The 7721-nt window shown below is 37.4% G+C and overlaps 1 pseudogene; it reads left to right on the forward strand.

Moving 5' to 3' along the window:
* Window positions 1-235: 235 nt before the first annotated feature.
* LOC121990000 lies at window positions 236-6763 on the forward strand (annotated as a pseudogene).
* Window positions 6764-7721: the final 958 nt, after the last annotated feature.

Genomic DNA, 7721 nt, shown 5'->3' on the forward strand with positions numbered 1-7721 from the left:
CGATTCCCCATTCTCACTCCCTCCCCACAATCGGCCTTCTCACGGTGCGTATGATGGCGTCAGACGAGGTGGAGGTGCAGACATCAACTGCCGAGGACTGCAACCTGTGGCGGCGGCAACAAAGTGATAAGGACGGCGCAAAGCACGAAGCGGAAGAAGATTCGCCGGTGGAGCAAACTTTCGAGGGGCAGCGCGTGCCGCCCTAGCGCAAGCAGCTGACGACGTGGGCGCTGGTTGTGAGTTTCCTCCTCTCCGTCATGTTCAGCGTCATCGTGATGAAGCTGAATCTGACCACGGGGATCATCCCCTCGCTAAATGTCGCCGCCGGCCTCCTAGGCTTCTTCTTCGTCAAGCTTTGGACCAAGGCGCTCGAGCACATTGGTCTACTTCACACGCCCTTCATGAGGCAGGAGAACACCGTCATCCAGACCTGTGTCGTCGTCGCCTACGGCCTCACTTTCAGCGGTACGTCGTGTTAGGATGTATACTAAAAGCCTAAGCTTTTGGTATAAACATTTATCTAGAAATAAGAATCACATTGGTCAAATATCTATATTTATGATAAATGTAGTTGTTCAATTAATTTATATTGTAGATAGCATGGTGTGTGGTGTCACACACAGAGGATCATGTTATCAGTACCTTATAAATTATAAACAGTAACTCACGATCAAGATGGAAAAGAACAACCATTGGAAGATCGTAGTTAATTAGGTATTAGTTTATCTTAACTATATAATTACACTAGTACACTTAGAGTGTATTGAGTAGGACCATTAGAGGTCGTCTCTTTTATACTGACTTTATAAAGGGACAAAGACCTAAGTTATTATGGAAGTGTGTGCTCTTAATCCTAATATAATAACAAGCATATATATTTGATATTTATTTCTTTAATTTATCAATAGGTGAGATTTAGTTCGATAAATCAATAAGCCCGATAAGTTTGGAAATGATATCACTTATAATGTGTGTTGATTATAGAAGGAAACTGTGTCATAGTAATATAGGTTGATAATGTCCCCAAGAGGAGCTCATAAGGATTGTTATGTTAAACCCTGCAGGTGGACTTAGTCCGACATGACGATGAGGTTGAGTGGTACTACTCTTGGACTAAGATATTAATTAAGTGAGTTGTCAGTAACTCATTTAATTAGTGGACATTCGATATCTTAAACACAGGGAGACTGACACACTCATAATAAGAAGGAGCCCAAAATGTAATTTGGGATTGGTGCGATAGTTCAATAATAGTTCTTTAGTGGAATGAATTATTATTGATGAAATTAAGTTGTGTGTTCGGGGCGAACACGGGAAGCTTAATTTCATCGGGAGATCAAAACCAATTCCTCCTCTCGGTCCCTATCGTAGCCTCTTGTATATAGAGATTTATACTCATCACATACCCACCTTCTTACTCATCCTAATGGGGCCGACCAAGCTAGGGCCGACCAAGATCAAGTGGATGAGCCAAGTTGGTGGCCGGCCAAAGCTTGGGTCCCAAGCTTAGGTGGTCGGCCACTAGAATATTAAAAAGAATTTTTATTAAAATTATTTCTTATGTGGATATTATGATTTTAAAAGATAGTTTAAAAAATTAAAAATTTCCTTTTATAGCTTTCTACAAAAGATTAAGAGAAGGGATTAATCTCTTTCCTTATTTGTAGATTAAAAGGATGATTTTAATTTTTGGTAAAAAAAACTTTCCTTATTTGTAAATCATCCACATGTTTAAAAGAGAGTTTAAAATTTGAAATATTTCCTTATTTGTTGATTAAAAGGTGGATTTTAAATTTTAAGAAATCTTTCTTTTTTAACCATGTTCATGATTTAAAAGAGAGTTTAAAAATTAAATATTCTCTTTTATAAGTTTCTACAAAAGATTAAGAAAAGATTTGACATCTTTCCTTATTTGTAGATTAAAAGAGATTTTAATTTTTAGAGATAACTTTATTTCTATCCATATGTTTAAAAGAAAGATTTTAATTTATAGAATTTCCTTTTTTACAAACCACCATGAAGGGAAAAATTATTAGAGAAATTTTTTAAATTTCCGGAGACAAATTAGGAAATTTTAATTAATTAAAACTCTCCTTGTTTTATGTTTATGTAAATAAGTGGCTGGCCATTATAATTATTTTCTATATCTACTAATCATTCAAGATTTATGGTCATTTAGTTTTAAAATTTAATAGTTCATCAAACACTTTTCTAGCCGTCAAATATTTTTATCAAAAATATCTTGCAAATATATTTTTTCTAAATTATATATATATATATATATATATATATATATCAAAACGGCCGCTTAATTTTTATTCTTCCAAAAAAATTCTTTACTTTTAAAAAATTAAAACAACTTTCTAATATACTTTATTCTAATAGTATTATAGTAACTCCAAAGTAATTAAATAAACATGCCAAAATAGCTACTATCATTATTTAAATTTTTTTAAAAAAAAGTTAATAAATAATTTTTTTTATATAAAACTACCTATATATAATATTTTTTATTGCATTAAATTAAAAAATATGATATTTTTTTAATAAAAGCTTCTTTTGATTTTTGAAAAAAAAAAAAAACTATAGTTCGTTGGTTTATCTATTCACATAATTATAGCTGGTTTATCTATTCCCATAACCATTTCCTCCGAATCAACCGGTCGTCGAATAGGAGGAAGGCGGAGGCAGTTCACTACTTCAATCAACTACCGAGGCGAGGACTGTAACCTGCGACGGCGACAAAAAAGCGATAAGGACGACGCAGAGCACGAGGTGGAAGAATTATCCGTCGGTGGAGCGGACATCCGAGGGGCAGCGCGTGCCGCCCTGGCGCGAGCAACTGACGGTGTGTGCGCTGGTCGTGAGTTTCCTCCTCTCCGTCATGTTCAGCGTCACCGTGATGAAGCTGAATTTGACCACGAGGATCATCCCCTCGCTCAATGTCGCCGCCGGCCTCCTAGGCTTCTTCTTCGTCAAGCTTTGGACCAAGGCGCTCGAGCACGTTGGTCTACTGCGCACGCCCTTCACGAGGTAGGAGAACACCGTCATCCAAACCTGCGTCGTCGCCGCCTATGGCCTCGCTTTCAGCGATATGCCGCCATTCCATAACCCTAAAAATCGCCGCTTTCTCGGTTGCCTGCTCTCTTCTGCTATTTTCTTCATTTCCGATTTTGCGTCCCGATTTGCATTATAGAAACTCTAAACCCTAAATATAGACATATTCAAATAAAAAAAATATGATAAATCTCTCGACCTTGTTTGTTGTTTTTAAAACAACATTGTGAGATATGAGCATGTCAATATTTTCCTTTGTAATATCATAGTGACTTTTACATTGAGTCCTCATCGAGTTATGAGATATGAGTTATGAAATATTTACTTCGAAGTTATCAATGATTGTTGTTCTACTGAATGATGGAAGGATATATTGTTGTAAATTATAGTCTTAATAACTATTATGAAAATGTAAATAAGGAGTTGGAATAAGTCAGGTTCTCGATGATGGTAGAGTATTGTTGCTTGTTGTAGGAAATTCTCTTGAATAATATGATCCTTGAAAAGAGAATTATCTAAATTACTTTAACTTGTAATTATTATCTTTTATTTTCTTTAGAATAATTTATTTAATTAGGATAAGCAAATCACTTTATTTTATTTGGAATAAAAAGATAATTATTATGATTTGTATTCTTAATTATTGGCAACCCACTATTGGATGCTTATAAATGAATATGTAGCCTTTTGGTGAGGAAATCAAGCAATAAGTCAATGGGTTAAATTTTTGTATGATTGAACAACCTTTTGGCAATTGGAGGTAGATTCCCAACAAGATAGGATGTAGGTTTCGATCAACTTGGTAACGGAACGAGATTTTTCATCACCTCTAATTATCTTTACATTATAATCCCTCCACCATCGTCACCCTGCCATCCCTATCACAAACATTATCATCATCTTATAATACCAACTATATCCATTGCAAGCATTAGAGTTGTCAACAACTCAAGTCAAAATTTCCCCATAACGGTTACAATTTTATTAGAAAAGCTTTCTTTATAATTTTCTTATTTGTTTATTTCTATTAGAATACAAAATATTGATCCAAAAAAAAGTGGCTCGGAGATTTCATATAGCTATATCTACAAATTGGAGATCCTACCAAATACTAGATGAATTTCTTTATTAGAGAAATAGCGATCCTACTGGAAGGATTTCAAGAGTTGAAAGAGTTTTTTTCTCATACACAACATGCTACATTGTTACATGACTCCAAAGTGAAAATCTCCAATGATATCAGTTATTAGAGTCAATCGGGATCTGCATCATGGAATGAGTTTATACATGGTTTCTGAGCCATTTCATCCCTCAAGACTATGAGAATGTAAAGTACATTAATCACTTTCTTCAACTCTTGTACCAAACCCACGGTTGGTCAATGTATTGAACATTTTTATTGGAGTAATTTGAATAATTTTCTTTTGAGATCCTATCGTAAACACTCCAAGAGGTCAAGTATTAACTTGTAAACCTGGTTGATATAGCTTTATATACTTGAGAATTGTTAGTTTCTTGGACTACCTTTAATACTGAGGCGGAAATCAGTTGTATGTGATACTCTCTTGAACGAAGATAATTGTGATATCTTTTTCAACATTGTAATCGATATAAGCAACTTACTGCTTTTAACTTGATTGTAATTTTGCTGACAGGTGGTTTCGGAAGTTATCTTTTTGGCATGAGCGCAAAAATTGTTGCCCAGGCAACAGAACGAAATGATGCTCAGAATATAAAGGCCCCTAGCTTAGGAAGGATGATTGGATTCATGTTCGTCGTTAGCTTTCTCGGATTGTTCTCTCTCATGGCCCTCAGAAAGGTCTATCCATTTCACTTACTCTTGATCATAATAAGTTAATTATCGGTGTTGTCATGCTTACTAAACTATGTTTCAGATAATGATAATTGACTACAAGTTGATCTATCCAAGTGGTACTACTACTGCATACCTTATTAATGGCTTCCACACATCGCAGGGTGAAAAGCTTGTCAAGTAACAATCTTATGAACATTCGAATTTTTTTACTCTTCTTCTCATTTTAGAATTTACAAGAGAATGTCAAAGAACCTCTGCGTCTTTTTTGAGGAGGCAAGTATGGATGCTAGGCAAATGCTTTATCGGTAGCTTTTTGTGGGGGTTCTTCCAGTGGTTTTATACTGCTGGCGATGATTGTGGTTTTACAGCATTCCCTACACTCGGTCTTAAAGCCTACGAGAACAAGTAGGCTTAATATCTTGAACAAGTTTTCTTTCATGGTTTTTTTCTTTTAACATCGACAAATAGATTAGATGCTTTATGTATCCATATTTCAGTTTTTACTTCGACTTTTCTGCTACTTATGTTGGAGTGGGAATGATCTGCCCATATTTGGTCAATGTGTTTGTCCTCCTTCGTGGCATCCTTTCATGGGGAATCATGTGGCCGCTTATAGATCAGCAGAAAGGTCACTGGTATCCGGCTGATATCCCGCAAAGCAGCTTTCATGGTTTGAATGGCTATAAAGTAATCATCAACCATTTCTCTGAATATCATAGTTTTTTAAGTTATGTCAGTCTATCTATGCTCACTCTTGTATCATCTTTCTATCTTCTTTGATCAGGTTTTCATAGGCATAGCCATGATTCTTGGCGATGGCCTCTATAACTTCCTCAAGGTCCTACGTCGAACGATCTCCACCTTCATTGTTGCTGCATGCAAGGGTTCTAACACTCTTCCTATTACAGACAATGACACCTCTGCCACTGCTTTTGCATCATATGCCGATGAAAAGCGAACCGAAGTTTTCCTTAAGGATCAAATTCCACTATGGGTCGCATATGTAGGCTACGTGGTGATTGCTATAATCGCCATCGTTACTCTCCCTCACATCTTCCCTCCCCTGAAGTGGCACTTCATCTTGGTTGCGTATGTCATTGCCCCAGTTTTAGCATTCTGCAATGCCTACGGCTGTGGCCTTACCGATTGGTCTTTGGCTTCCACCTATGGGAAGCTTGCTATCTTTGTTGTTGGTGCTTGGGCTGGTTCCGCTCACGGCGGTGTCCTTGCAGGACTCGCAGCTTGTGGTGTCATGATGAGCATTGTGTCAACTGCCTCAGATTTGATGCAGGACTTCAAGACCGGGTACCTTACTCTAGCGTCTCCAAGATCTATGTTTGTGAGTCAAGTCATTGGCACTTCGATGGGCTGTGTGATCGGTCCATGCATTTTCTGGCTTTTCATCAAGGCCTTCAAAGATATCGGCACATCAGGAAGTCAATACCCAGCACCCTACGCCATCATCTACCGTAACATGGCAATACTCGGTGTGGATGGCTTCAGTTCATTGCCTAAACACTGCCTCACCCTCTGCTATATTTTCTTTGCCTTGCGATTATCATCAACTTGATAAGAGATATCTCAGGCAAGAAGGTTGCTAGGTACATACCAATCCCAATGGCAATGGCTATTCCGTTCTACATTGGAACATATTTCACGATCGACATGTTTGTTGGAAGTACGATATTGTTTTTATGGGAAAGGGTCAGTAAGCCCAAGGCAGATGCCTTTGCTCCTACAGTGGCATCTGGTTTGATTTGTGGCGACGGAATATGGACTCTACCACAAGCTGTGCTTGCCCTCGCTCAAGTGAAGCCGCCGATCTGCATGAAGTTTCTCTCAAGGAATATGAATGACAAGGTCGACAATTTCATTTCCTCACTTTCTTAGATAAGATGAACAATTGCATTAGTGTAGAAGAAGTTTTTGTTATATATTGTTAATAAATCTGCATGATATTTTATTGCCTTCACCCTTAGTCAAGCTTCTTATGCTAACTCTTCTAGATAAGATGATGGTTTCAGTGAAACACTCAAAAACAGAGAATTAAGCATATGTCGATCCCCCTCGTTTTTGACTTTGCATAGTGTTACCAGGTTCTACTTACCTTACTCTCTTTAACTTCCCTAGTGAGATGCTTTATCTTCTCCCCTGCATTCAAAGTCATGGATATAGATCAATTGTTCATTTCTAGATTTTCTAGCAACTCATTGCAACCATGGTTTGTTCGAAGAACCTTGTGTCTAGATTGTTGAAATATCTTCTTGTCCATATACCTTTAGCAAGTCTATAGTCCCGAGGGGATCGGGCATTCCAATAGTCACCATACACCATTAGATGCCTTCTGTCTTTGAATATTGACAAAGATTTTGAATTGTTGAAGTCCCGAGGGCAGCTACATATTCATTTCCACAACACCTGTTGTTAATGAGATTCTTGTGGCGTGTCATACGTAAGCATTTTGTAAGCTAACTTCACTGTGTATGCTTCATTCCCTGAATGCTTCACTATATGGCGGATCAATCTTTTCCATTTACCCTATGCATTGGTATTGTTTAGTATTGCTCGCACATACCTGTTCCTCGACATTGAGACATTCTCTAAGAGTGGGAAATGCTCTCCCACTCTCATTTGAATTGGTTAAGTATTTTGCCCATTCAGTGACCTATTTGCTCTTTTGTAGCAACATTAACTAGATGCATCATCCCCAATCTCGCAAGCATATCCTCTGTGTGCTTTACTCTTGTGTTTTGTGTCCTTACCAAATGTGCTCCTATCTGTTGGGACTGTGGTGAATACATTAGAAGGAGAGGGCCAATAGTGTCTTTTCCAATTTTTTTCATTCTTG

Source organism: Zingiber officinale, chromosome 6B, assembly GCF_018446385.1.
Source record: "Zingiber officinale cultivar Zhangliang chromosome 6B, Zo_v1.1, whole genome shotgun sequence".
NCBI classification, from domain to species: Eukaryota; Viridiplantae; Streptophyta; class Magnoliopsida; order Zingiberales; family Zingiberaceae; genus Zingiber; species Zingiber officinale.